The sequence below is a fragment of the Octopus bimaculoides genome, chromosome 25 (assembly GCF_046866305.1).
Source record: "Octopus bimaculoides isolate indiv1 chromosome 25, ASM4686630v1, whole genome shotgun sequence".
In the NCBI taxonomy this organism is placed as follows: domain Eukaryota; kingdom Metazoa; phylum Mollusca; class Cephalopoda; order Octopoda; family Octopodidae; genus Octopus; species Octopus bimaculoides.
The window spans coordinates 32646321-32668820 of NC_142952.1; positions in this window are offsets into that span (position 1 = coordinate 32646321).

A 22500-nucleotide genomic window follows, 5' to 3' on the forward strand; every position below is an offset into this window, starting at 1 on the left:
AAGCTGATGGTCTCTGCAGTCGTCTCTCAGTGAAATATCACAAGTTACAACGCAAATGCTATAAAATCACTTCCCAATATTATGACACAACTTCAATGACATATAACTGGCGCTCCGCCGGTTACGCTGACAAGGGTTCCAGTTGATACGATCAACGGAACAGCCTACTCATGAAATTAACGTGCAAGCGGCTGAGCACTCCACAGACATGTGTACCCTTAGTGCAGTTCTCGGGGAGATTCAGCGTGACACAGAGTGTGACAAGGCTGGCCCCCTTTGAATTACAGGTACATCCCATTTTTGCCAGCAGAGTGGACTGATGGAACAATGTGAAATAAAGTGTCTTGCTCAAGGACACAATGTGGTACCAGGAATTGAGCTCACGACCTTGTGATCATGAGCCAAATACCTTTACCACTAAGCCTACCAACAACAATAGATGACATAAACACTAGGTTTATAAGCCTTAAGAATTAACGTTGTCACTGCCTCTGGGCGTAGCAGAACGGTTAATCGCAGGCAAGGCTCTAAGGTGAATCAGAAGAGACCTGAAGATGGCTGGAGCATACAACAGCCAAAACATAATGCAGTGAAAAAAACAACAATCAAGATGAAGTCACCAGTCTGGCTAATGTAAACAGTGTACATTATCCCCAAATACAATTACACAAACTATACACAGCAATTCTACGCAGTCTCCTCTCAATACTATATAACACAGTTTACACAACACACATTTGATATAACCACCTCTCAATACCATAGCACATTTTATACACCATATTTTCTATACAATCACTTCATAATACTACAACACAAATCACAAGCCCCCATACTATATTACACAATTTACAGGTCCCATAGTCTATACCAGCAGTTCTCAAACAGGGCCCATATGATCCCTAAGGACCTATATAAGATTTTGCTGTTAAAACTTGTGTGCAGTGAAATTAGTTACATTTCTACAATTCACAAAATATATTAATAATAATTTTTTTTTATACAATTCCTAATAATTTTTTAATTATAAAAATACAATAGAATTCTTTTAACATATTGGATGTTCATTAGGGTCCAACAGAGAAAAATAGGAATCCAAGGGGTCTGCAAGTAAAAATTGGTTGGGAACCACTACTCTATACAATTATAAGCCCCCATACTATATTACACAATTTACAGGTCACATATTCTATACAAGTGGTTCTCAAACAGGACCTGGATGACCCTTGAGGGTCCATATAAGATTATCTTGTTAAAAATTAATCTGCGATAAACTGGTTATACTTCTAAAATAGACAAAATATTAAAATTTTTTTTTATACAATAATTAATAATTTTGAATTATATTTTTCAGACAATAATTAATCATTTTTAATTATAAAGATATAATAAGCTTTTTTTTTAAACATTGAATGTTTATTAGGCTCCAGAGTAAAATAGGAATTAAAGGGGTCCACAGGTAAAACTTGGTTGACTTACCACAATCATAAACCCCCATATATATATATATATATATATATATATATATATATATAACTTACACACTACATATTCTGCAAAATTGCTATCAACCTCCTCCTCCACCATAAAGACTTTCTAAACACACAAATGAAAAACTATGAACACATGAAACAAGACAATCTCCATTAAATATAAAACAGAAAGTCTTTCTCAATATATTATGGAAATTTGTCAACTCTCTACAAATGAAGACATCACGTGGAACCATTAGAAAGACACAATTGTAATGAGAACCGGATTTCAAATGGAAAAGGAAAAGAATCTAACAATGGTGGAAGTGTGGCTGTGTGGTAAGAAGTTTGCTTCCCAATCACATGGTTAGAGGTTCAATCCCACTGCATGGCACCGTGTGCAGGTGTCTTCTACTATAGCCTTAGGTCAACCAAAGCCTTGTGAGTGGATGATTTGGTCAATGAAAACTGAAAGAAGCTTGTCGTGTGTGTGTATGTACCCCACCACCACTTAACAATCGGTGTTGGTGTGTTTATATCCCTGTAACTTAGCAGTTCAGCAAAAGAGACCAATAGAATAAGTACTAGGTTTTAAAAAAAAATAATGTCTTGGGGGTCAATTTTCTACAACTATAACCCTCCATAACAGTGCCCCAGCCTGGCCAAAGTCAGATGACCAAAAGATAAAAGATAATGAATTATTGGAGTAATCTTCCATAGATGCAGTCCAGAGGATTGTGTTTCAAGGTAAACATAGACACACCGAAGAAGCTCTAACTTTTAAAAATAAAATAAAGACCTACTACCAAATCTGAACTACTTTAAGGCGACAAAAAAGCTGCAAGGGGCAGATAGACTGCGTGGACCTTGAATAGAATAATAAAGGGCCAGGTAATGAGAGGAATATAAAAGAAATGGGGAAAGAGTGCCCAGTCGAGCTGTTGCAAAAAGTTTGCTTCTTTGGCACGGCCAGAATCATCAGGAAAGTCTTAGCACTCTGTTGGTTATGACGATGAGGGTTCCAGTTGATCTGATCAACGAAACAGCCTGCTCGTGAAATTAGCATGCAAGTGGCTGAGTACTCCACAGACACGTGTACCCTTAATGTAGTTCTCGGGGGAGATTCAGTGTGACAAGGTTGGCCCCTTTGAGATACAGGTACAACAGGAAGAAAGAGTGAGAGAAAGTTGTGGTGAAAGAGTACAGCAGGGTTCACCACCACCACCCTGCCAGAGCCTCATGGAGCTTTAGGTGTTTTCGCTCAATAAACACCCACAACTTTAGGAAATTATTAGATAGCTGAAAAGAACAAACAGCATAATAATGTAGGCTGCTTGTAGTAAGCCTTCTGCTCATGCAAGATTCCAGGAGTTTCCAACAAAACCTGAGTTAAAACAATGATAACAATGCAATATTATTACCAGTTCAAATATGGCTGTGGCACGTTTGGACTCATAAATAAGCCATTCGTTGTTTTGCCATGGAGAAAATTCCTTTTTGTAGACAAATGGTGTAAATGCACCCAATTCAGTTAGCAGTGCCACCTATCCAGGCTGTGAGTTGCAAGCATTTCAGAGTGGTTATCTCCTCTTCAGTGACAGACACTAAGCAGGGGGATGCTGTGAATTCATAAAAGAGATTGTTTCTCTTATGTTATTTCAGTCACCATTGGTGACTCACTGTAAGCAAATTATGGAGAGGGAGCACTCTCCCTCCATAATAATAATAATACTAATAATAATAATAATGGCTTCTGATTTAGGCAAAAGGACAGCAATTTTTGAAGGAGTGGGTATATTCAATACCATCATCCAGCAGTAAATTGGTTTGTATTTTATCTTATATCAACCCTGAATGAATTACAAAGTTGGCCTTGGCAGGATTTGAACTCAGAATGCAAAAGAGCTGGCACAAATACTGTCAAAGCATTTTCCCAATGCTATAACAATTCTTCTAACCTAATAATAATAATAATAATAATAATAATCCTTTCCTGTTTTGGTCAAATGCCAGAACAATGATGACGATGATAATAATAATAATCCTTTCTACTAAAGGCAGAAGGCCTGAAATTTAGTGGGAGGGGACTATTTGACTACAACAACCCCAGTATCTCACTGATACTTATTTTATCGATGCCAGAAGGATGGAAGTCAACCTCGGTGGGAATTGAACTCAGAACATAACAATGGACAAAATGGTTCTCAGTATTTTGCCTGGTGTGACAATGATTCAGCCAACTCACCACCTTTGTAATAACAATAACAATAATAATAATAATAATAATAATAATGATAATAATAATGATGATGATGATGATTTCAAATTTTGACACAAGGCTAGCAGTTTCATGGGCGGGTTAAATCAATAATATTGACCCCAGAGCTCAACTGGTACATAATTCATCAACCCCACCCACGAAGGGATGAAAGGCAAGGTCAACCTCGGACGACAACAGTGCTCTTTGGATTTTTGTAAATGATAGGGCAAAGAGAAAATCTACGCACACCGCATAGTGATGTGCTGTGACATTATAGAACAATGCTATGTTTGTGTGTGGGTGTGCGTGTGTGGGGGGGTTATGGTTTATAAAACATGGTTGATTAAGCATTTTGATACAAAAGAAAATATTAAACAATTTGGTACTGGTTGCTGAGATGTTTGTAGGGTCTTGTATATGTCTACATTCAACATACACTCACAAATGTACATGTGTGTGTGTGTGTGTGTGTGTGTGTGTGTGTGTGTGTGTGTGTGTGTGTGTGTGTGTGTGTGTGTGTGAGTGAGTGAGTGAGTGTGAGTGAGTGAGTGAGTGAGTGAGTGAGTGAGTGAGTGAGTGAGTGAGTGAGTGAGTGAGTGAGTGGGTGGGTGGGTGGGTGGGTGGGTGAGTGAGTGAGTGAGTGAGTGAGAGAGAGAGAGAGAGAGAGAGAGAGAGAGAGCTTTTGTAAGGGAAAAGCTGACAGTGGCTTCACAGAATCAACTTACTTACTGCCATCACACAGTGAAATTTTGAGGGATGGGATAAGTTGATTACATCGACCCCCAATGTTCAACTGGTACTTAATTTATTGACCCTGAAAGGATGAAAGGCTAAGTTGACCTTGGTGGAATTTGAACACAGAAAGTAAGAACAAACAAAATGCCACAAAGCATTATACCTGGAATGCTAACTGAAAATACAGTTATAATGATAAAAGGTCAAAGGGCAAAATGCTAATAAATAATAATAATAATAATTTTTAAAAAAATATATCAAAGAATTATTTAAGTAAACTTCTAGAATGGTCATGGCCAGAATGTCTTTGATTACAGGCCTGCTTGATCTTAGACCAATTTTCTAAGGGAATATTAAATCCATATTGGCTTCTTAATCCAACCCCAGAAAACCAATCCAGTTCAGTTAGCCAATCGGCCACTGGAACAAACAGTTGACAACCAATGAATGGGCTTCTAGTAAGAGAACCAATGAAAGGGCTTCTACTATGTAGCCATGGAGAGTTAACCAGGCCTTCAACTACCAACGAAAAGACTTCTGCCACAGAGTCACTGGTGAGGACAGATGGGAGATGCTACGCAGTCATGTAAAGATTCTGTTATTTAATCATGAAAGAGAACCAATGAGAACATTTCTACAGACACCAACAACCAATGAGATGGCTTCTGCTACACAGATTTCTAAAGAGAGCCAATGAGAGAGCTTGTACTAAATAGTTGTCATGAACAAATGAGAATACTTCTACATAGTCACCATGAACCAATGAGAGGGCCTCTACTACAGATTCGCTGAGGAGGACCAACAAGAGATCTTTTCCATAGTCATGTGAACTAGTATAGATGCCCAAGAGCCAATGAGAAGATTTAACTACACTGTCACCAAAAGCAACCAATGAGAGAGTGACAACATAGATCACATGATCTACTAAATGCAGCAATGTACAAATTCTTGTCTCTTCCCTGCCCCACACTCTGTACTTGGTTTTTAAACATTTAAAAGAACATTTTTTCTTTTTCACCATGTCCTTGTTATGCTGAATGTCCCAAACTCTTCCCATTGGTGACATTTTAAAAGAATAGCATTTTTTCTGACACTTTAGTAGTACTGGAGCCATAAAAAACCCCCCCCAAAAAAACAAAAGGGAGGATCTAGTGCATGGAGGACCCAGTATACTCTGCACAGTGGTTAGGGGTCAGGAAGGGGATGATACCCAGCCAAAGGAATCTCACGAAAGCAAAACAATGGAGCATAACACAACCCTCAAACCGTCCAACTCATGCCAGCGTGGAAAACAGATGTTAAATGACAACGATGATGATGATGATGATGATATCAAGTTTCTTTAGTGACACAAAAATCAATTAACTAAATATCAAGTCACATGCCACCAATTAACACGTTTAATTGTAATTTTTTATCATAAACATTCTTGTCTGATTGCTCTTGTGAGGCTCAACTCAGCCTTTCATTCCTTCACAGAGCCAACTGAAATAGTACCAGTCATGTACTGAGACAAATGTCATTGATTTCCCCCTCCCCTCAAAAACTACTTGTCCTGTGTCAAACTTTGAAACCATTATTAATATTAATAATAAAGCCATTAAGGTCACTTAAACCTCTACCTCCTCCAAAATTTCAAGCCTTGTACCTGTAGTAGAAATTATTATTATTATTATTATTATTATTAAGGTGGTGAGATGGCAGAATCGTTAGCACACTGGACAAAATGCTTACTGGTATTTTGCCCGTCACTATGTTCTGAGTTCAAATTCCACCAAGGGCGACTTTATCATTCATCTCTTCAGGGTAGATAAATTCAGTACCAGTTGCATACTGGGGATTGCTGTAATCAACTTACCCATTTCCCTGAAATTGCTGGCCTTGTGCCAAAATTTGAAACCATTATTATTATTATTATTATTATTATTATTTTTACATTCCGAGTTCAAATTCCACCGAGGTCGACTTTGCCTTTCATTCTTTTGGGGTCAATAAATTAAGTAACAGTTATGCACTGGGGGGGGGGGGGGGGTCGATCTAATCGATTGGCAGCCCCCTCCCCAAAAATCTCGGGCCTTGTGCCTAGAGTAGAAAAGACTATTATTATTATTATTATTATTAATTATTATTATTATTTTGTTTGTTGTTAAGGCAATAAGCTGGCAGAATGGTTACCATGCTGGGCGAAATACTTCATGGTATTTTATGTCTTTATGTTCTGAGTTCAAATTCTACTGAGGTTGATTTTGCTTTTCATCCTTTCAGGGTGAATAAAATAAGTACCAGTTGCGTACTGGGGATCAAAGTAATCGACTTACCCCCTCCACCAAAATTGCTAGCCCTATGCCAAAACTTGAAATCATTATCATTATTATTATTTTGGTTGTTGTTGCTTTGTTTCAATATCATCTGTTTCAAATTTAACCCTGAGACTTCCAGAAACAACAGGTTTGATGTTTTACAGTGGGTGACATATATGGAGAGCCATGATACATTATGGAGAAAGGAGACAAAATACTGTAAATTAAGATTTTGAAAGACTTTATAAGATTCAGATATTCTCAGGTTGACAATGGTTTTTTTTTTCCCATGAGATGTGGGTTGTACTCACAAGAACAATTTTTTGTTTTGATACACTGGGGTTTTTTGGTGTTGTTTTCCATTGTTATTATTGTTATTATTATTAAGACAGAAAGCTGGCAGAATTGTTTGTATGCCAGGTGAAATGCTTAGCAGTACATTGCCCGTGGCTACATTCTGAATTCAAATTCCACTGAGGCTGACATTGCTTTTCATCCTTTCGGGGTCAATAAATTAAATACCAGTGAAACACTGGGGTCAATGTAATCGACTCATCCCTTCCCCACAAATTGCTACCCTTGTGGAAAAATTTGAAATTATTATTATTATTATTATTATTATTAAGGCAGCAAGCTGGAAGAATCATAACATTGGACGAAGTTTCTTGTGGCATTTGTTACAGTTCTTTGCATACTGAGTTCAAATCACACTAGGATCAACTTTGTCTTTCATTCCTCTGGGATCAATAAAATAAGATACCAGTGAAATATTGGGGGGTAGGGGTCAATTAAATCAACTGACCCCTCCCCCTATACTAAGTCTGTGACTTTCTGCAACCATATTTCATTCAACACTGCCTAGTGCACCTCTAAGATATATATATATATATATATATATACAAATATACACAAACATATATATATATATATATAACACACACACACATTTTATATATAGATATATATTATATACATATAGATACATACATAAATAAATACAAACATATACATAAAAATATACACATATATATACATACACATAAATATATATATATATATATATATATATACACACACACACACACACACAAACACACAACTGGTAATACATGGAAATACACACACACACACACACACACGTGTGTATACAAAATATTATCACATGAGAATTTATGCAACTGCATATTCTATTATCGTGATGTATCGTTAATATTTTACTCTTGCAGCTGATTTTTGAGATACGGATTCAAATGACAATTGTGATGTTGATGATGACTGTGATCATAAATAACAATGAACAGGGTAATAATAAAGATAATAATAATAATAATAATATTTATTACATATGGTGAGATGGTAAAACTATAATGGCCTGTATATATACATTAATCTCATCTGGTGAATGCAATTAATATATATATATATGAGTGTGTGCATCTCTCTCTCTCTTTCTCTCTCTCTCTCTCCCTATATATATATATATATATATATATATATATATATATATATATATATATATACATACACACACACACACACATATATGCATGTATATATATCTTTATAAATATATGTATGTATATACAAATATATATTGTATATTTGTATTTATATTGTTAAAAATTGCATAATAACTATGTCTGTATGTATGTGTGTGTATGTATATATACATGTATGTATGTATGTATGTATGTATATATATATGTGTATATATATATATGTGTGTGTGTGTGTGTGTATATGTGTATATATACATGCGTATATATATATATATATATATATATATGTATGTGTGTGCATGTATATATACATATATGTATATATATATATGTGTGTGTGTATATAAATGTATGTACATATTTTGAAAATCGTTTTCCACACTGTGAATACTATCTCCATATATACATGTACTATCATCCGCACTATATCCATCCTTTTAATTATATATTTTTTTAACATTGTATTTCAGATTTGTTATTTGTTTTGTTTTGTTTTGTTTTTATGTAGAACCCATATTTTGGGAGTATAGTAGTCCAGGTGAAACAACAAAGTATCTTGTGTTACAACCTGGGGCGTTAAAAACCAAGGTTTTTTTTTTTTTACTGCCATGAAATTATTTGTTAATCTATTAATGAATATATACACTATATATACACACACACATACATACATACATATATATATATATATATATGCATACACTCACACACATATGTAGTGTATATATATATATATATATATATGGATATGCATGCATACAAATATATATGCATACATGTGTATGCATGCACACATATCTGTATATGTGTATAAATATGAGGGTGTGTGTATACATACATATGTATATAAAATGATACAATATAAACTAATTTTCACACACATACACTCACATATGTGTATGCATATTCAGTGCTGTGTGTATGTGTGTGTATAAGTATATATACATGATGTATGCATGTATTCATATGATTCTATACTTCTTTAAACATTAAACTGCAAAGAAACACGTGACCTGAGGTCAGTATAAACAGACCAAGGCTATTCCTTCGACCAAACGCCTCCCCGCCTCCACCAATAACACCCCCGTCCACCCCACCACCAAGGATAATGCATATAAATAAACACAGACCTATCAGTTTCTAACCTAATTACACTATTGTTTTTGTTTTATTTCTAATTAATCTCCATCCAATCTAATTAATCTCCACGCAATCCAATCCGCAAGGAGTGGGTCATTACCAGACAGGAATGGATCCAACTGAAGGCATCTAATATTAGATGAAAGAGGGTTAACCCTCCACCAATCAGATTACTCTGTCTAATTTAGTCCTTATTAATTCAAATTGTCCCTAATTAATTCTGCATTACCTCACAGCTTCAAGATTTCAATGACACGACTGTTTTATTCTTAGAATGACATTGTAGAACAGGTTAGAAAGGTTGGATCCAGTCAGTTGGATATTTTAATTCCAGATGAATTTGAAAGTTCATGTTAACAGGAAATGCCAGTAAAAGACACAGGTTATTGGACAACCATAAATGACATCACAGTTTACAGTACGTGGCGTAATGGTTTGAGGATTCGGCTCATGATCATAAGGTTATGAGTTCGATTCCCATCTGTACACTGTGTCACCATCTGTAGCGTAGTTCACTGCAAATTTGTAACATTCACACAAAGAAGCCTGCGTATGCGAGCATCCAGCCATAGACACCACGCCAAAGCAGAGTTTGCAGTATGATGCAGTCCTTGGACCCATCGAATCCTTGTGAAACCGTCCGACCCATACCAGCATGAAGCGTGGACGTTAAATGATGATAGCAATATGTGTATTAAAACAACAAGGTCACAGAGATTTCCAAATAAAATCAATATCAAAAACGAAAAATACAAACAACCAACACATCTTTTGCCGACAAATTCAAAGAAAATAAACATTAAGCCACAAAACTAACAACCAACCAAAAGAAAACAAATCAATTAGCAGAACAAATAGCTAACAGTTCTCACCTGAAGAGTGCAAAAGCATGAAACTTTAATCATAAAATAAATATTCAAGAATGTTTATCTTCCATATTAATTTAGCACACATTAGGTGTGTATGTATACACATGTATTTAATTATATATATTTGTGTGTGTGTGTGTTTTATAACTTCAATGAAAGGATCAAGAAAATCACCATACAATGAAAGTACGTTTTCAGACAGAGCAGCATATATATATATATATATATATATATATATATATATATATATATATACATGACACAATTACCACAATGTCGGGTCAACATATTTTGTGTGTATGTGTGTGGTGAAGGCATGCAGCTTAGTGGTTAGCATATTTGGCTAACGATCATAAGGCTTTGAGTTTGATTTCTTGTGGGACATTGTGTTCTTGAGCAAGACACTTTATTTCCCATAGCTCCAGTCCACTCAGCTGGCAAAAATGAGTTGCACCTGTAATTCAAAAGAGCAACTTTGTCACACTCTGTGTCACGCTGAATCTCCCTGAGTACTACATTAAGGGTACATGTGTCTGTGGAGTACTCGGCCACTTGCACATTAATTTCACGAGTAGGCTGTTCAATTGATTAATTCAACTGGAACATTCATCAAATCAATGAAATGCCAGTATAGTATAGTATAGTGTGTGTGTATATATATATATATATATATATATATATACACACAAATACATATACATATGTATGTATGTATATAACTTGTTTTTGAGTGTGTTTCTTTAGCCTTTATTTTGTGTGGGAAGGGGTGCATTTTAAAAGTGTTCTCACAACCAATTTAAATACACTTGCATCTTTAACGAGGTCACATAAATAATTAATTAGAAAAAAACAGATTTTTTCACAAGAGACATTTCAACATCAAAAAGCAGCGAAGAAAATATTTGTAAAATAGATGAGAGAACGAGCGAAAAGATGCGACTTTCATTCCAGCTGCATCACTGCAGCTGATGCGAGACTACTTATAGAATCAGTGGAGCAGATTGTTGTGTCACCTCTTAGCTGGTGTATGTTTGTTGGAAATGCAGCAGATAGCTTTGCGAAATCTGGTGTTGTAGGGGCCATGTTGGGACCAGGATGATTTGTGAACACTGTGGCCCTCCCATCGTAACTGACGGCTTTTGTTTGATGCAAAGATTTTTAAAACGAGAAATTTTGAAATGTTACTCTACGTATGATGGGGGTTGCTTTATAGATTGAACAATAATTTGTACCGTATAACTTTTAATGACATACACATACGTGCAGATACATAAGTACTTACATACATACACACACATATACTTACATACATATATATCTATATACATGCATATACTTCCATACACACATACATATATATGCACACATATACTTACATATATACATATGTACACATATAGATATATATACATACATACGCATATATATAAACTTATATATATATATATACATATATATATATACATACATTTACATACACACACATATATACATATACACACATATATATATATATATATATACACATACATATATATATGCATATATACATACATATACGTACACATACATATATATATATACACATACATATATATATGCATATGCATATATACATATACGTACACATACATATATATATATATATATATATGCATATGCATATATACATACATATACGTACACATACATATATATATATATATATATATGCATATGCATATATACATACATATACGTACACATACATATATATATATATATATATATATACATACATATATACATACACATACATACACACATACATACATACACATACATATATATATATATACATACATACACATACATATACACATATATACATATACATACATATACACATATATACATATACATACATACATACATACACATATATACATATAGATATATATATGCATATATATACATATATATACATATATATATATAATTGATTCCCAGAGAAGTCTCTTGCTACCAAATATGCAAGGGGAAAAGAAATAAGGGAAGACCGAAACTGAGAATCAGAGATGTTGCAAAATGGAAGAGGAATTGCTGACAATAATAAATGGCAAACTCCAGCAAAAAGCTGACCAATCGGAAGAAAGCTTTCAAAGCCATGCGAAAGCTATGAACAGTCAGAGTCAACGAGTGACTGCAGATAATCCTGGATTCTTCAATCGATCTCAACATGTGAAGATTTATCAGCATTATATAGATATATTTTTTGTTTGTTTTAGTTCATAGTTTAAAGGTTTAGTTTAAAAGTCTTCTCACAACCAATTTAAATACACTTGCATCTTTAACGAGGTCACATAAATAATTAATTAGGAAAAACAGTTTTTTCACAAGAGACATTCGAACATCAAAAAGTAGAGAAGAAAATATTTGTAAAACACATGAGAGAATCTCTTTTTTGTATTTGGTTTGCAAGATTGTTTATGTGGATTCGCATGTTGAAGCACATTTTATTGTGTTTGGGGAGGGTCATTCTCTTTTAGTGCCTTATTACTTGACACACTCACTGGTTCGATTTTCATTCATTTACTTATTTATTTATTTCTAAAATTTTCGTTGTGTCTTGCAACCTTCTCAATAGTTGTTGACTTTGTTGCCTCTTTCAACCTTTTCAGGAGTCGTTGACTGTCTATTATCAGCTTATAACAGACAGAGTCAACAACTATTGAAAAGGTTGCAGGACGCAACGAAAATTTTAGAAAAAAAATAAATAAGTAAATGAGTGGAAATCAAACCAGTGAGTGTGTTAAGTAATAAGGCACTAAAAGAGAATGACCCTCCCCAATTGCAATAAAACATTAGAGAATGTATTTTACAAACCTCGCCACAATGATTTACAGACAATTCCAAAGAACAATCGTAAGAAAGGATGGGTTATACAAAGTTTCCAACTTTGCTTTTCCTCTCAGTTTTTTGGCCCTTCAGCGTTCAGATTATATTTTATCAAACATAAAACTTATTTATTCAAGTTGTTTTGAATTAACCATTGATTCTCTCATAGCTTTGAGATTTCAATGATGTGGTTCTCTATTTTTTTGAGAATGACATAGGGGGGTAGATGTGAGAGGCCAGACCTGGCTGGTTTGAACATAACAGAGGTTGAATATTTGAGGCAAATATGGCCAGTTTGAATGTTAAAGGGCTAATTTAATACAGACAGCTTCATTCATTGTTCTGTATTGCTTTATGACAAGTTAACTGTCATTTATTGTGATTCTATGCAGTTTTTTTTTTTCAAAAAGTTCTGGGTCAAACTTTGTCACATTCAGGCTAATTTTTGAGTAAGTGAACTAAAGAATGGAAGCACCATTCACTCCCTTTAGCTGGGGTTGTATTTTGTATTTATTGAGCGACAGGTTGACTGAGCTCCTCGTGTTACTTAAGGTTTTGCTTTCAAATGGCTGAGGAACTGGTCAACTTCTCCACACATCCATGAACCTTCAGTAACACGAAAAGCTAAGTCAACCAGCTTATATATATATATATATATATATATATATATATATATATATAAGACATTATTTAATTCTCTGTTTGAAGAATTTTTAATAGGAGATATGTTTTTTCCTCTATGTACAATTTTGTAACTCCTATAAACAAATGAAACATGTGTAATGGTGAATAAATAACACCCAACATTTTTTCCAATCTCCAGTATATATAAGTTTATGTATGTAAATATATCTATATATGTGTGTGTGTGTGTGTGTGTATATATATATATATATATATATATATGCATATATGTTTGTGTATGCATACATACATATATATATATATATATATATATATATATATATATGCATATATGTTTGTGCATGCATACATACATATATATATATATATGTTCGTGTATGCATGTATATATATATATATATATATATATAGATATATATATATACATGGCTACATCTTCTTAAAACCATCATCATTGCATTAGAATACTACTTCCACCATTAACCATCATTCTTCATCAATTCCACAGATGCTTAATACTCATTCTGCTTTCCAAAGTTTCCATTTAACTACAGACATTTCCTAACACATTTTTTCCTTTCACCAAACTTTTTGTTTCTTGTTAATTTCGCTCCTCATACATAACAGAATCACTCATTGAAAATCACAAACCATCAGGTGCATTATATTATTCTTATCACTATTATTATTGTTGTTGTTGTTATGCAGCAGAGCGGACAGAAAAGCGAGTGTCTTGGACAAAATGTTGAACAGCATTTCTTCCGGCGCTTTATACTCTAAGCACATCTTTGCATTTAAGTCTTTTAGGGTCAATAAAGTGCTACTCAAGTACTGGGGTTGATATAATCAAACAGCCCCTCCCCTTAAAACTGCAGGCTTTGTGCTTAAATCAGAATCCTTTATTATTGTTATTATTATTATTATTATTATTATTATTATTGTTATTATTATTATTAAGGTGGTGAGCTGGCAGAATTGTTAGCACGTTGGGCAAACTGCTTAGCAGCATTTCACCTGCCCCTACATTCTGGGTTCAAATTCCACTGAGGTTGACTTTGCCTTTCATCCTTTCGGGATCAATGAATTAAGTACCAGTTACGCATTGGGATCGATGTAATCGAATAGTCCCCTTCCTGCAAAATTTCAGGCCTTAATAATAATGGTAATAATAATAATGATAATAATAATAATAATACTAATTATTATTATTATTATTATTATTGTGTAAGGTCATGAGGTCAATTCCCGGACATGTGTTGTGTCCTTGAGCGAAATCTACCTGAGAACTCTACATTCAGGAATGCACGTGTCTGTGGAATACTCAGCCACATGCACATTAATTTCATGAGCATGCTGTTCCGCTGATCAAATCAACTGAAGCATTTTGTTATAACCAACGGAGTACCAGTCATATGTGTGTGTGTGTGTGTGTGTGTTGTGTGTTTGTGTTTATATATCATCGTTTTACCATCTGCCTTTCCATGCTTGCATGAGCCACATGTTATTCACTGAGGCAGATTTTTCTGCAGCTGGATGCTCTTCCTGTTGCCAAACACCACCTGTATACAACCAAGGCAATATTTTGCCCTAGACTGGATGTCTTCGCAGAAGACAGCAAACAAAACAGTTTCTTTACAATTAGTGCATGATATCAAGACAAGGACAGACACACAAACACACACAAGATAATGTTTTCATCCTAATCCTGAAATGTTTACACAGAAGCCTGCAAACAAACGTCACCACTTGTATGACAGTTAAGTTTATTTACAATTAGTACTTCATGTCAAGAAGACAAGGGTACACACACTCGAACATATAAGGTAATCTTAATCTCCCACTTAAAGTGGGTGTTGCGTCTGAACACAGAATACTGAGTTATTTACCTTCATAGGACCCCACATATAGACTCGTAGTGCATAAAAGCACTTGTATTTATACACTGACAGACGAGAGCCATCTGCTGCAGCTGCTGGAACAGCCAGATCACATGATTTCGCCCTGCTCGACTTCTTCAGTAGCAGACATCCAGTAGCAACATATATATCAATTTATTAGAACATGTTTAATTCCAAACAAAAACTAACTCTGAAATTGTTTCCATGCCCAATTAATTCAATTTGAGAAATTAAATTAAAGTTTCCTAACATCTTTGGTTTTTTCACTGATAAACTGGACAAAACCAGAGAACTTGGATGCTGATATCCCTTTAACAAGATTTTATATCCTTGATTTAATCATATATATGTTGGTACTCTTGAGTTTCAAATGTGATGCTAGTCATCATTCATTTTGAATTTGAATTTGTCCACTCACGAGTTGTTTTTATTCATTTATCACCCGATGAGATACATCTGCACCACCGGATGCTCCTGAACCAGTTGTTGAGTTTCCCACCCAAGAGGAATCGATGCTAGACGTGTCGAAACAATTGTCGTGATTAACAATAAATTCTCGTATATTCCATCTCCTGTCTTTCATTTGTTTATATATATATATATATATATATATATATATATATATATATATAGGTAAATGATAGGATTGCTTCAATATTTCAGGGGTAGTCTGAAGTATCCAAGCAGCTAGGGGATGTTTAAATCCAGAGGCACTTCTGGGAATTACTTGTGTGGGTACCGTCTTTGTTAGAAGGTATCCAGAGGCAGGTAATTTATTGTTTAACTATATGTGTGTGTATATATATATATATATATATATATATATATATATATATATATATATATATATGTATATATGTGTATATATATATATATGTATGTATATATATATATATACATATGTATGATGGGCTACTTGATCAGTTTTCATCAACAGAATTCACTCAGAAAACTTTGGCTAACACATTAGGCAATGCACCCTCAAAACACACGAATGATGCAATCCTGAGATGAGATCTTTGCACAAAGGAAGCAGATGGGATGGTCAAGACTGGCATGCATCCGATCATATGTCTGCACGAGCAGGACTGGCCTAGGGCCGAATGACAACAATTCACTAATTCACCAACTGATCCATTTTGGTTCCATTACCGTCCTTTATAAATAATATCTTTAAGGAAAGGCATGATTGATGCTACATCTTCCTATCATTTAACAGGCAGTCAACTCCCTCAGTCACCCAAGTTCAAATTTCACCAAGGGCCCACTCTGATCTTCATCCTTGTGGGGGTTGATCAAACAAGTAGCAGGCAAGTGATGAAATAAGCTGAGTTCAATATAAACAGGCTGCTGCTCTATTCTGGAGAGAGTTACTCCAGCATGGCTGCAGTCCAATTTCTGAAATCAGTAAAAGAATAATAGAGCACTTGTAAAAAATGTTGACAATTAAGAGACACACAGACAGACACACACATACAGAAAGAGGGGGGATAGAGAGAGAGAGATGAAGAGGGAAACAGAAAAAGGGAGAGGGAGAGACAGATAGACATGAAGAGAGGGGGAGAGACAGACAGACAAAGAGAGTGGGGAGAGACAGATACACAGACAAGCAGAGAGGGGGAGAGAAAAAAGAGATAGGGTGAGAAGGAAACAAAAGGTGGGGGAGAGACAGATAAAGAGGGAAACAGAGAGAGAGAGAGGAGGAGGAGAGAGACTGATGGAGAAACAGACAAACAGAGAGGGAAACACAGAATGTGAGAGTGCGAGCCAGGGCAAGAGAGGGAGAGAGAGAGAGAGAGAGAGAGAGAGAGAAAGAGAAACAGACATACAGAGGGAAATACAAAAGAGAGAAAGACAGAGAGTTATGTGTGTAAATAGGAAAAATACTTGCTGTAGGGTTCAAACGAATCCTTAAGCAAGACTTTTAACTCTTCCTCAGTTGCAGAATGAAATAAAAAAACATATATATATAAAGATTGTAAAAATTAAAATGACAAAAAATGAGGATTTGATGCCAAATAAAGATACTATTATATATAAATATATATACATTTATATACACAAGCATATACACACACATGCGTATGTATGTATGTATGTGTGTGTGTGTATGACTGTGTGTGAGAGAGACGAAATGAGTGCATGAGTATGTGTGTATATATGTGTGTGTATATAAATATATTTGCATACAGACATCTATATCTGTACAAAAAAATTAATATCTATCTGTATGTATATTTATAATGTATGTATAATTATATATACACATGTATCTATATCTGTAAAAAAGAAATACTACAATATCCGTGCGCATTTTTTTATAATGTATAAAATATATATACATATCTATATCTGTAAGAAAATCTGTATATAACCATGTATCTAAATACATACATACACACACACACACACACACACACACACACACACACACACACACACACACACACACACACACACACACACACACACACACAAACATGTATGTGTACATGTGTGCCAGTGTGTATGTGCATATATATATATATATATATAGACACACACACATATGCATATATATAAATATATATGTATGTATATACATATATATATGCATGCACATACTCATAAATATATATATATACACACAAATATATATACATGTTTATGTATATATGCATACATATAAAACATTCATATGCATGTGTACATACACACACACATATATATACATATATATATATATATACAAATATTTATATATATGTGTGTGCGTGTGTGTGTGTGTGTATAATTATACACCCACTACTGGTAATGTCCAGTATTTTTGCCATGAAGGAAATTCTCCTAAATTCTTCCTTTAATCATGTCTGTCTGTTTGTCTGTTTGTTTGTTTGTTTGTTTACTTATTTGTTAATCTTTGATAATTTTTTTATTTGTTATTAATGGCTTAAATTGATTGAAAGTTTTGTTTTCGTTTTCATTTTCTTTTTTCTTTTTTTTTTTTTTTACTGTTCACAAATTTTTGCTGTTTTTATAACAATATGTTAAAATAAAATGAAAAAAAAAAACAAACATTATATCGTTTTGAAAATGAGATTAAATAAAAATTTTAAAAATTGCAAAAAGTCGTTGTCTATTCTGTTTTATATATTTACTCGTATACTGAGGCATCACTGTATATATATATATATATATACATATATATATATATATATATATATATATATATATATATATATATATATATATATATATATATATATATATATATCTGGCAGTGTTGGCTATAGCCTAGTCACCCGTATTACGAACCAGGTGATACACGAAGGAGTCATACCCAATGACTGGTGTAGCAGCATCATAGTCAACTGCTACAAAGGTAAAGGTGACGCTTTAGATACAAATAATTACAGAGGCATCAAGCTGTTAGATCAGGTTATGAAAGTTACAGAGAGGGTCATAGCCCAACTAATTAGGGAGCGAATCAATTTAGATGAGATGCAGTTTGGGTTCGTGCCAGGTAAAAGCACTACTGATGCCTTATTTCTAGTGAGACAGCTGCAGGAGAAATACCTAGCTAAGGATAAACCTCTGTACCTGGCTTTCGTTGACATGGAGAAAGCCTTTGACAGGGTCCCCCGATCCCTTATCTGGTGGTCAATGAGGAAACTTGGGATAGAAGAATGGTTAGTGAGAGCTGTGCGAGCCATGTACAGAGATGCTGTCAGTAAGGTGAGGGTTGGAAATGAGTACAGCAATGAATTCCGGGTAGAGGTAAGGGTCCACCAAGGTTCCGTCCTCAGCACCCTCTTATTTATCATAGTCCTCCAGGCAATCACAGAGGAGTTCAAGACAGGTTGCCCCTGGGAGCTCCTCTATACTGATGACCTTGCCCTAATTGCGGAGTCACTATCAGAACTAGAGAAGTTTCAGGTGTGGAAGCAAGGTCTAGAATTGAAGGGCCTTAGAGTCAACCCAGCTAAAACCCAAATCCTAATAAGTAGGAAGGTAGATAAAACACAAACCCCTTCAGGTAGATGGCCCTGCTCAGTATGTAGAAAAGGAGTAGGTAGTAACTCTGTAAGATGTACCCGGTGCAAGCTATGGACACATAAGAGGTGCAGCAACATCAAAGGCAGGTTAACTAGCAAGTTAGTTTTTGTTTGTGGCAGATGTTCAGGTGCAATAAAGACTGTAAACAAACAGGAAACAACTTCTATCTCATTTCAGGGTGAAAAACTAGAGGTAGTCGATAGCTTCCGCTATCTGGGCGACCAAGTTAGTAGTGGGGGTGGGTGTGCTGAAAGTGTAGCTGCTAGAATAAGAATAGCCTGGGCAAAGTTTAGAGAGCTCTTACCCCTGCTGGCGTCAAAGGGACTCTCACTCAGAGTAAAAGGCAGACTGTATGACGCATGCGTACGAACAGCCATGCTACATGGCAGTGAAACATGGGCTGTAACTGCTGAGGACATACGTAAGCTCGCAAGGAATGAAGCCAGTATGCTCCGTTGGATGTGTAATGTCAATGTGAATACCCGTCAGAGTGTAAGTATCTTGAGAGAAAAGCTGAACATTAGAAGCATCAGTTGTGATGTGCAAGAGAGACGATTGCGCTGGTATGGACATGTGGTGAGAATGGATGAGGATAGCTGCCTGAAAAAGTGCCACACCCTAACAGTTGAGGGAACCCGTGGAAGAGGTAGGCCCAGGAAGACCTGGGCTGAGGTGGTGAGGCAAGACCTTCGTACATTTGGCCTCACCAAAGCGATGACTACTGACCAAGACCTTTGGAGATGTGCTGTGCGTGAGAAGACCCGGCAAGCCAAGTAAGATCGTTGCCAGTGCCCCTGGACTGGCTCTTGTGCGGGTGGCACATGAGATGCACCATTTTGAGCGTGGCCGTTGCCAGTACCGCCTGACTGGCTCCCGTAGGATTTTCGAGTGAGATCGTTGCCAGTGCCCCTGGACTGGCTTGTGCGGGTGGCACATAAAAGACACCATTTCGAACGTGGCCGTTTTCGTGCGGGTGGCACATAAAAGACACCATTTCGAGCATGGCCGTTTTCGTGCGGGTGACACGTAAAAACACCCACTACACTCTCTGAGTGGTTGGCGTCAGGAAGGGCATCCAGCTGTAGAAACTCTGCCAAATTAGATTGGAGCCTGGTGTTGCCATCCGGTTTCACCAGTCCTCAGTCAAATCGTCCAACCCATGCTAGCATGGAAAGCGGACGTTAAACGATGATGATGATGATGATGATATATATATATATATACTGTTGTGTCTGGGTAGAGTCATTTTCTTATTGTGCCTTAAAATTTAACACACACATCATTAAAATTTCCACTTATTTCTTATTTTTATTTTCCTAAAATTTTCGTTGCGTCTTGCAACTTTTTCAAAATTTTAAGACACAATAAGAAAATGACTCTCCCCAGATACAACAGAATATGCTTCAACACACGAAATCACATGAAAAATCTTGCAAACCAAATCCAAAAATGAAATATAAATACATATATATATATAGTAAGTACTTTTACAGACGAATACCCCATGTATGTATGTTTGAACTCAGAACATAATATCTACTTATATATATATATAATAATATAGATTTAATCAAAAGATTAAATGTGGTACTTAAAATGTTTGAGGCACCAGAATTTGGTAGGATAAAAACCAAAAACAATTCCATTATGCAGCTGAGGAGTACATTTTCATTGTATTTTCTGTGGTGTTCTCACTACATGAATAAATGGAGCTTGTACGAAACATATGTACTGCTATAACCTATTGAATTATTGTTGCTTAACTCAAATTATATATATATATATAAATATAAATATGTTTGTGTGTGTGTGTGTGTGTGTGTGTGTGTGTGTGTACGTAAATATAAAAACACCCACTACACTCTCGGAGTGGTTGGCGTTAGGAAGGGCATCCAGCTGTAGAAACTCTGCCAAATCAGATTGGAGCCTGGTGCAGCCATCTGGTTTCACCAGTCCTCAGTCAAATGAGTTTGATGATAAGCTCCTTGAGGTATTACTTCATCATAGCTATTAGATAATAAAACAAATGGTGTGTGTGTGTGTGTGTCTGCGTTTGACCCCCACCTCCACCCCATCACCGCTTGACAACCAGTGTTGATGTGTTTACGTCCCCATAACTTAGCAGTTCGGCAAAAGAGACCGATGGAATAAGTGTGACGCTTGAGAAAAAAAAAAATATATCCTGGGTGGTCAATTCGTCTGACTAAAATCTCTTCAAGGTGGTGCTCCAGCATGGCTGCAGTCAAGTTTATTGAAACAAATAAAAGAATGAAAGAATATAGGGGGTTTAGTTTCAGAATGACATTGTAGGGTAAGTGTGACAGGTCTGATATGGCTGCTTTGAACATAAAACAGATGAAGCATCAGGGCCGAATATGGATGGTTTACATGCCAAACAATCAAGGTTCCACATAAGATTTTTTTTATTGTTAAAATTTCTGTGCAATAAATATTTTAATAGAATATGGAGTGGTTGGCATTAGGAAGGTCTTCCAGCTATAGAAACCCTGCCAGATCAGATTAGAGCCTGATTGGTGCAGCTCACAAGTTTTCAGTCAAACCATCCAACCCATGCCAGCATGGAAAACAGACATTAAATGATGATGATGATGATGATGATAGAAATATAATGGGATTTTTTTTTTAAGGATCAAATGGTTACAGGGGTCCAGTAGAGTAAAATAGGAATGAAAGGGGTCCATAGAAGGGGAAAAAAAGGGGCTGAGAAGCCCTGAGTTAAAGCTATAATAGATCCAGGGAACCTTTGCAC